Source organism: Eutrema salsugineum, unplaced genomic scaffold (assembly GCF_000478725.1).
Source record: "Eutrema salsugineum unplaced genomic scaffold, Eutsalg1_0 scaffold_8, whole genome shotgun sequence".
NCBI classification, from domain to species: Eukaryota; Viridiplantae; Streptophyta; class Magnoliopsida; order Brassicales; family Brassicaceae; genus Eutrema; species Eutrema salsugineum.
Genome location: NW_006256414.1, coordinates 12,070,493 through 12,079,617, shown reverse-complemented (window position 1 = coordinate 12,079,617; position 9,125 = coordinate 12,070,493). Strand labels below are relative to the sequence as shown.

General features: G+C 43.9%; 2 non-coding genes across 2 annotated transcripts; one reads left to right on the top strand and one right to left on the bottom strand.

Annotated features, from left to right (window-relative positions):
* Positions 1 to 1,120: 1,120 nt before the first annotated feature.
* On the top strand, positions 1,121 to 1,227 carry LOC112082308. The gene has a single exon (XR_002896967.1). It is a non-coding gene; the product is annotated as a small nucleolar RNA R71 (small nucleolar RNA).
* Positions 1,228 to 5,036: 3,809 nt separating this feature from the next.
* On the bottom strand, positions 5,037 to 5,143 carry LOC112082277. The gene has a single exon (XR_002896935.1). It is a non-coding gene; the product is annotated as a small nucleolar RNA R71 (small nucleolar RNA).
* Positions 5,144 to 9,125: the final 3,982 nt, after the last annotated feature.

The window sequence follows — 9,125 nt, the reverse complement described above, 5'->3', positions numbered from 1 at the left end:
AGACATGATGTTGACATTGGCTCCGGAATCGCACAAGCAGTCTGTAAACTTGTTTCCTGAAATGAAACACTGGAAAACAAAACGTCCCGGATCATCGGCTTTGGTAAGCCTTTGAAACGGTGATCGTTCAGGTACCTTAAACGGTGGCTGCTTGGGATCGATATCCTTGTACAGTGGTACAAAGATTGGGGTTTCTTTTTTCTTTCCATCGGTTCCGGCCTCTTCTTCGGGTAATGTGGTTATGGCGTTGCAAAACTTCTTAGGGTTGTCTTCAACTCTTCCTGGAAGAACTCCACTTTGCCTCTTCATAGAGTCGGCTGTTTGGGTGACTTGCACATCTAACTTTTTTACGTGTGAAGATAAAGATTCAAACTTACCATTCAGATCATTGTACATGCAGTCCACTTTCGCGTTCGCGTCTTTAGATGCTTTTTCGTTCGTCATAACATGCTGTTGGATTGACTGTTCAAGTCTACCGATTTGTGAAGCTAGCTGGTTTGTCGTGACTCCCTGCTGTTGTACAAATTGATTGTTAAAACCCATACCTTGGTAGTTATATGGCTGTCGCGGTTGATATGGTACTATTCCTCCAAAGTTTCCACCTTGAAACTTGTTTTGGAAGGATTTTTGCTGAGGTGGGTAGTACTGATCTTGAGGATTCTCCACATTTGGATTGCGTTAAGAGAGATTGTTGTAGTTTGCATTCCGGAAGTTGTTGTTGAAGTTGTTGTTGGAGCGATTTTGGTATGGCACCAATGCTCCCACGTAGTTCACATCTTCTTCTTGAAATGCTTGATTAATGTGATCGATATCACTAGGTCCTTCTTCTTCTGCGCCATTGTTGGTTTCACAGGCATGGATCGGGCGATTGTTGCTCTTCAGAAGCTGGCTCACCATGTTCTTCAACTTGGTTATCTCCTTGTTGTCTGTTCCGGCTTGCTTCATCGATCGATCGTATTCAGGACAGTCATTGCTATTGGCTTGAGCCAAATTTTCGATGAGAGCTCTTCCTTGGGTTATCGTCTTTTGCCCAAAATCTCCATTGCTAGCTGTATCAAGTGAAAGTTTGTATTTTGGTTGCAAACCTCGGTAAAATGTGCTCAGCAGGCTTGATCCATGAAATCCATAGTGAGGGCAATCACGTTCATACTCCTTAAAACGTTCCCAAGCTTCATAGAAAGATTCAGTTGGCCCTTGTTGAAAAGTTGAGATCTTCGTTCTCAAATTGTTCGACCTTGACTTAGTGTAGAAGTGGTTCAGGAAAGCAGTTCTACATTCTTCCCAATTAGTAATCGATCCTGCAGGCAAAGACTTCAACCAACGGTGAACTTTATCTGCTAATGAAAAAGGGAATAACTTACACTTTAAATAGTCAGGTGGAACTTGGTTTGTTCTCATCATGCTGTAAATTTCTTCAAAAAGCTCGATATGGTCCATTGGGTGCTCAGAAGGAACTCCATGGAACTGGTTTTGCTTCACCAATGAGATGATTTGAGGCTTGACTTCAAACTCATTCCGGTTTGGAAATGGTACTTGAATCGCAGATCGATTCTGAAAATTTTGAGTAGGTGCATCAAAATCAGCTATGCGATGGTTCCTAGCTTGTCTTCGGTGTTGATTTGCTGGCGGAATAGGGCGGTGAACGCGTTCATTCGGCTGCATTGCTGGGTGGTCACAACGGCTACATTGATAGGTGGATCAAGGTCTTCACGTCCTTCTCTCTCTTGGTTCTGGTGGTTTCTTGGAAGAACCTCATCCTCCTCTCCATCTTGTCGAGCATGATCACCTTCTATGTGATCATTCTCTTCGTTTTCTCCATGTTCGGACCTGTCTTGGTCCATATTTAAATTTTGATTAATAGGATCTCCAGGCTGGTCGTCGTTGGCCATTCTTTGCGTTCGTCTAAGTCTTCGAAGTTCTCTTTCGTGTCTGTCTATCTCGTCTAAAATTGGAATGTCTCCTGCAGGTCTACGCCTGTATTCATGCAATTCAGAGAAAGACAAAAGAAGGGAAAGATAGTTCAGAAAAACTTTAAGAAAGAACTAGAGATCAGGTGTCTAGAACAGAAGTTAAAACAAGAAAAATAGCAAAAGGCAGCTAAACAAATCCCCGGCAACGGCGCCAAAAACTTGATGCGTGCTCGTGTCAACTACGTGAGGGAACAAGTTTTACCCTTAACAAAACAAATGAAAGCCGCAAGTGCACAGCTAATCGGTTGAGTATTTAGGGATCGAATCCACAGAGATTTGTGTGCCTGGTATTCTTCTACGGTTTTTAACTTTATGTCTAGACTAAATTGGTTTTAAAGGTTGGTTGTTTTTCTTGCGAATTAAACTAAAACAAAAGAAAGCAAATAAATCTATCCTAAAAAGCAAGTAAAGAAAATCGAATGAAATGCAAATGGAATAAGTAAAATATCGAACTAAACGAAAATAAGGCAAGTAAAATATCACATGAAAGGTAAATAAAGCAAGTAAATAACGAACTAAGGAAATTGAAATGCAGGTCTAAGAAAGCAAGTAAAAATCGATGGAATTGTAAACTATGGCTAAAAACGCTGAGCTTTTGGGAACTCTAAGGGATCATAATCGGTTTCAACATTAGTGTAGATAGATTGGGATTGACGGATAACAATATATAGGTTCTAGAGCTAGAGTACGGCGGTATGACTACGTCACCGTCGTGATCATAACCAACTGTTCTCGCAACCCTGACCAGTAGGTTTCCACTCTGGCCCTGGAAGGGAGAGAACGCAAGAGCTGCACAAGACTCGTCAATACTCACGATCTCGCCGCAGGTAGGTTTCCACTCCTACGGAAAAATCGCCTGTTTCATTCTAGGGTTGATACTTCATGAAAACTTTCGCAACACTAACTATCTAGATCAGATACTAGGTGATCAATCAAGCATACATGCAATAAGAACAAGAATAAACAGAGAACAGGTCGAAATCCCAGATCTATAAACCTAGATGTCTTAATCGATTATGAGAGCCCCTTTCGGGAACCCTAAGCCCAACTCGGGATCTACTCAGACATGGCTGAGTTCGACATCATCATTGGTTTTAATAAAAGTAATGAAAAACAGTAAAGAAAAGAGATAAAGAAAGCTTCTCTATTGAAGAACTCGGACTTAAACAATGTTCTCCAAAAATCTCATAAAAACGGCTAAAGGAAAAGGGTTTCTGTAAAGTATGAAGGGTTGTTGCTAAAGACGACCTAAATGACATGTATTTATAGTCTCCAATACTCCATGGTCTCTAGGGTTCCGGAATTGAGCCTGAGAATGACTTTGGGCTTCAGATAAGTGGGCTTTAAGTCGGAGCTTGAATGCCGCGGTCAGGAGTGTTGTGACCGCGGCAATTGGCTTGTTGGCCGCGGTCGGGAAGCTTCTGACCGCGGCAAATAGCTTGTCATGACTAGCTACACGTCTTGCAAAGGACTTAGTGACTAGCTACACGTCTTGCAAAGGACTTAGTGAGCTCGTTATGATCAGTGAGTAGTCGTTTAAGCGGCTTTAGATAGGTAGATTAGGGTGCTTTAAAGGTAGATTAATGGGTTTAGGTGTCTAGTCTTGCATGTTTCATTCCTTAACCGACGAAATCTCTAGGCTGGATCCAAGCACATCACTTGAGGTTCAGATCTGAGGCATATCTCGCATCAAAAGTGTTTGTAGAAATGTCTGAACCACTCGGTTAAGGGTTTAAGAGTCTTTCATCGCGAGAGTGATAGTTTGTTCTCTTAAATAACGTTTTTGAACTGATTCTTATTGCTGACTGATTCGTGCTTCTCAAAAGGGATTTTGGTATGAAAGAGGATCAGTTTAGATGCTTAATGCTTTCATGAGAAGATTAACATGCCTTGAGTTCAAAGTTAAATGAAATCGTTTGATAAAATGGTTCATTAGCCCATTAGTTTAGCTTGGAAGCACCCGAGTCAAATATCCTGTCTAAAGCTTCTGCCTTTATCATTCATTATCACCATCTCAATCACCTGTTTGTTGTTTGCATCTTGATTAGCTTAAATCTCTGCTTTTATTTAATTTTATTGCTTATTTGCCTGTTAATCATCGTCACCAAACTTTTATCTTCTTGTCTTGACTTAAGTGAACAAATGACATAGGCTAGTGTCTCGTTGACAAGCTTGGTTTGACACCCCTTTAGACTACTTTGACAAGGGGATTGATAACCCTTCTAAGAGCCTGAAAACTCTTAGTTATCAATTGGCGCCGTTGCCAACTTGTAGGAGCATTATTCTCTTGTTTGTTCTTAAGATCAAGACTTTACTTTCTTTTGTTTTACTAACTCTTTTGCAAGTTCTTGTTTTGTTTTCAGGTGCATGAATACCAGGTCTCGGAGCACAGGATCGCTTTTCCCATACGACGATAACATCGACAGATTAGAAAGGCGAGCTCGCGAGAGAGAACGGCACTTTGACAGACTTGGAATGGCAGAACAACAGCGAATGGAGCAACAGGCTCAGGCGGCCGAGCACCAGGCTCAGGCTAATCAGGCGCAGGCAGGAAGAAATGAACAACAAGCCTATGTTAATCAGCAACAGGCTCAAAGAAACGAACGGCTTGCTCAGCAAAACCAACACCAAGCGAACAGAAATGAGCAACAAGCCCATCATGTTCATCCGCCACCGCCACAAGTTCAGAGACAACATCCTCCAATCTGTGTTGGAGAGAATGACCGAGCTAATGCGCACCAATACCGAGCTGGGATTCAAGCTCCACCAGTTCAAAACAACAACTTTGAAGTTAAAGCTTCCCTGCTCAATATGGTGCAAAACTCCAAGTTCCACGGTCTGGCTGGAGAAGACCCTCTCGAGCATCTAGATCAATTTGATCGGGTTTGTGACTTAACCAAGATAAATGGCGTCTCCGAAGATAGATTCAAGCTACGCTTGTTCCCTTTCAGCCTCGGTGATAAAGCACACCAGTGGGAAAAGAATATACCGAGGGGCTCTATACAAACCTAGGAGCAGTGTAAACTGGCGTTCTTATCAAAGTTATTTTCCACATCACGTACGGCTAAGCTCAGGAATCAGATCTCAAGTTTCACGCAGCACAAAAACGAGAGCTTTAGTGAGGCTTGGGAACGGTTTAGGAGCTATACTAACCAATGCCCACACCACGGCTTCTCAGAGGCATCCCTCTTGAGTACTTTATACCGAGGTGCACTCCCCAAGATCAGAAACCAACTCGACACAGCTTCAAATGGAAATTTTCTTGGGAAAGAGATCAATGCGGCAATGGAACTAGTCGAGAACCTAGCCATGTCCAATGACACGTATGGAGAGGACTTTGATAGAGCAAACCGTACAGAGGGATCTAGTGATGAACAGCGTATGAAAAAGGATATAAGAGAGCTTCAGAGCAAGCTTGACAAGGTTTTGATGGCGACTCAAAAGCCAATACACTTTGTAGGCGAGTTTGATGAGCAAGGGCTAAGTTTTGACAATGTTAATTAAGATGGTCTAACTCAGGAGGAGCTGAACTACATAGGGAATCAGCAGAGGTATTAGCGGTTTAACAACCACGGCAATAACCCCAACCTCTCTTATCGAAACCCGAATGTAGCTAACCCTCAAGACCAAGTGTACCCTGCTCAACAACAACAACAAAGCTATGCTCAAAAGGCTCCTTTTCCGAATAACTTCCAGCCCAAGCAAAAGTTCAGTGGGCAGCAGCACGGCTACACTCAGCAGAATCAAGCATCTCAGGGTAACAACTTCAACAACCAACCGCAGCAACACAAGTTTCCACCAGGGTTCAATCCGCAGTCGATGGGTAATCAACAACAGATTCAGGGAACGGGTCAGAATCAGATGGGGAACGATGTCTGTGGGATATTACAGCAACTGTTACAGGGCCAGCAAAGGGTTGAGAGCCAGCACGCGACGATGCAGCAAGATATCAGGGAGCTTAAGCAAAATCAGGCATCTACATCATCAAGAGGCCCGACTTTACCAGGTAAACCGGAGCCGAACCCTAAAGAGTATGTGAACGCCATCACATTGAGGAGTGGTAAGGAATTACAAACTCCAACGCCTAAGACAAAGCTCATTGAGGCCAATGAGTAATTAGAGGGGGAGGCAGCCTCAGATGATGCGTGTAAAGAAGCGGTTTTTGAGAAGGAACCGATCAAGGACAAAGGAAAAGAGGTGGAAAAGACAACCGAGCTTGAAAAGCCCTATGTTCCACCACCACCTTATCAACCCAAGATACCGTTCCCAGGGCGTTTCAAAAAGAAAATCTTAGACAAAGCCGAGGCGGTCTTTGAGAAACACTTGGAGAACACGCAACTCACCTTACCCATTATAGATGCTTTCTTAGCTATACCCCAGCTTGGGAAGTTTCTAAAGGACGCGATCCTCAACAAGACCAAGGAGCTCCAGGGTATGGTGATACTGAGTCATGAGTGCAGCGCAATAATACAAAGGAGATCTATACCAAGGAAGCTATCCGATCCGGGAAGCTTTACTTTGCCGTGTGCTTTAGGTCACCTGAACTTCTCAAACTGTTTATGTGACCTTGGAGCTTCTGTGAGCTTAATGCCTTACATGGTGGCCAAGAGATTGGGATACAAAAGCTACATGCCGGCCAAAATCTCTCTTGTATTAGCTGATAGATCGGTTAGATTACTGGTGGGGTTGCTTGAGGATCTACCTTTGAGGATCGGTGAGATAGAAATCCCCACGGACTTCATAGTTCTTGAGATGGAAGAGGAACCATTAGACCCTATCATCTTGGGCCAACCGTTCTTGGCGACCGCAGGAGCCATAATAGATGTGAGAGGAGGAATGATTGAACTACACATCGGTTCCGAGACTATGAAGTTCAATGTGAAGGAGATGATGAAGAAACCGACCATTGGAGGTCAGGTTTTCTATGTGGAGGTAATGGAGGAGCTAGCTGATGAGCTCCTTGAAGAGTTGAACACAGAGGATCCGTTACAAGTGGTCTTAACACGGGAACAAAGCAAGCACGGGTACTTGAGCGAGGAAAGCGAGGTGTACAAGCTTCTTTTGGACCAACCGAAGGAACTTGGAGCTGAGGCGAGGTTTTTGGAGCTCAGGAAGAGTGGCCTCGACATTTCAGACAACGAGGGATCCACGGGAACAGAGGAGACACCTCGGGATATCATGGCCGTGACAGTTTGTGCCGAGGCCGATGGTATACCGCGCGAGTACAAGGAAAAGGCCGAGGAAGCTGTTCCGTGCCAATGCAGCTTTGATGCCGATTGGAATGAGGCAGACGCACCCCCTGTTGAGCTCAAGCCTCTACCAACAGGGCTCAGGTATGCGTTCTTAGGTCTAAATTCTACTTTCCCTGTGATCATAAACGATAACTTGCTTGAGCATGAGGAACGTGCATTACTTAGTGAAATAAGGAAATTCAGGAGAGCCATAGGGTATTCCTTGGCTGATATTAGAGGGATCTCTCCTGATATATGCACCCATAGGATCCACCTGGAGGACCAGGCCATGTCTTCTATTGAGCACCAACGTCGACTTAACCCGAACCTCAAAGAGGTGGTTAAGAAGGAGATATTAAAGCTCCTTGAGGCAGGGATAATATATCCAATCTCTGACTCTCGGTGGGTATCTCCTGTACACGTTGTGCCCAAGAAAGGTGGGATCACGGTGGTGAAAAACGATAAGGATGAACTCATAGCCCAAAGAACTATAACCGGCCATCACATGTGCATTGACTATAGGAAATTGAATTCTGCATCAAGAAAAGATCATTTCCCTTTACCATTCATTGATCAAATGCTTGAACGGTTAGCTAATCATCCTTATTTCTGTTTTCTCGATGGATACTCTGGATTCTTCCAAATACCAATAGATCCAAGAGACCAAGAGAAAACCACATTCACCTGCCCTTATGGCACTTATGCTTATAGAAGAATGCCATTCGGTTTGTGTAATGCACCGGCCACTTTACAAAGATGTATGATGCACATTTTCTCTGATCTAATTGAAGAGAAAGTTGAGGTGTTTATGGATGACTTCTCCGTATACGGCTCCTCTTTCTCCGAATGTCTTGCTAATCTTTCTCAGGTTCTCAAGCGATGTGAGGAGCATAGGCTTGTCTTGAACTGGGAGAAGTGTCATTTCATGGTCCAAGAAGGCATTGTCTTGGGACACAAGGTATCAGAGAAAGGCATCGAGGTGGATAAGGCCAAGATCGAGGTGATGGTGAACTTACAAGCCCCGAATTCTGTGAAAGGAATAAGAAGCTTCCTTGGCCACGCTGGGTTCTATAGACAGTTCATCAAGGATTTCTCCAAGATTGCCAGGCCCTTGACCAGGTTATTGTGCAAAGAAGTGGATTTCAACTTTGATGAAGAATGTGAGGAAGCGTTCAAGAGAATCAAGGTGGCTCTGATCAGTGCACCGATTGTACAAGCCCCTGATTGGTCTTTACCATTTGAAGTGATGACCGATGCATCTGATTATGCTGTAGGAGCTGTCTTGGGGCAGAAGAAAGATAAAAAGCTCCATGTGATCTACTATGCGAACCTCACCTTGGACTCAGCTCAAGAAAAATACGCGACCACTGAGAAGGAAATGCTTGCCATTGTGTTTGCATTTGATAAATTCAGGAGTTATCTAGTGGGATCAAAGGTTACAGTTTACACAGATCATGCGGCCTTGAGATATCTGATGGCTAAGAAGGACGCTAAGCCGAGGTTGTTGAGGTGGATCCTATTACTCCAAGAGTTCGATATGGAGATACTTGACAAGAAAGGCATTGAAAACGGAGCCGCAGATCACCTCTCCAGGTTGAGGATTGAAGAACAGGTCCCAATTGATGATGCATTACCGGAGGAGACCCTTATGCTAGTCAGGTCTTACCTAGAAGTGGAGGAAGCCAACACGATCAAAGAAAGAAGCCTACCATGGTTCGCAGATCTAGTGAACTACTTGTCTTGCGGTTTAGAGCCACCGGATCTTGATACCTATCAGAAGAAGAAGTTCTTTAGAGATGTGATGAGGTATTATTGGGATGAGCCGTACCTTTACGTGCTTAACAAGGACCATCTCTATAGGCGATGCTTGGCCGAAGAAGAAATTCATCCGGTGCTACAAGAATGCCACGGCTCATCGTATGTG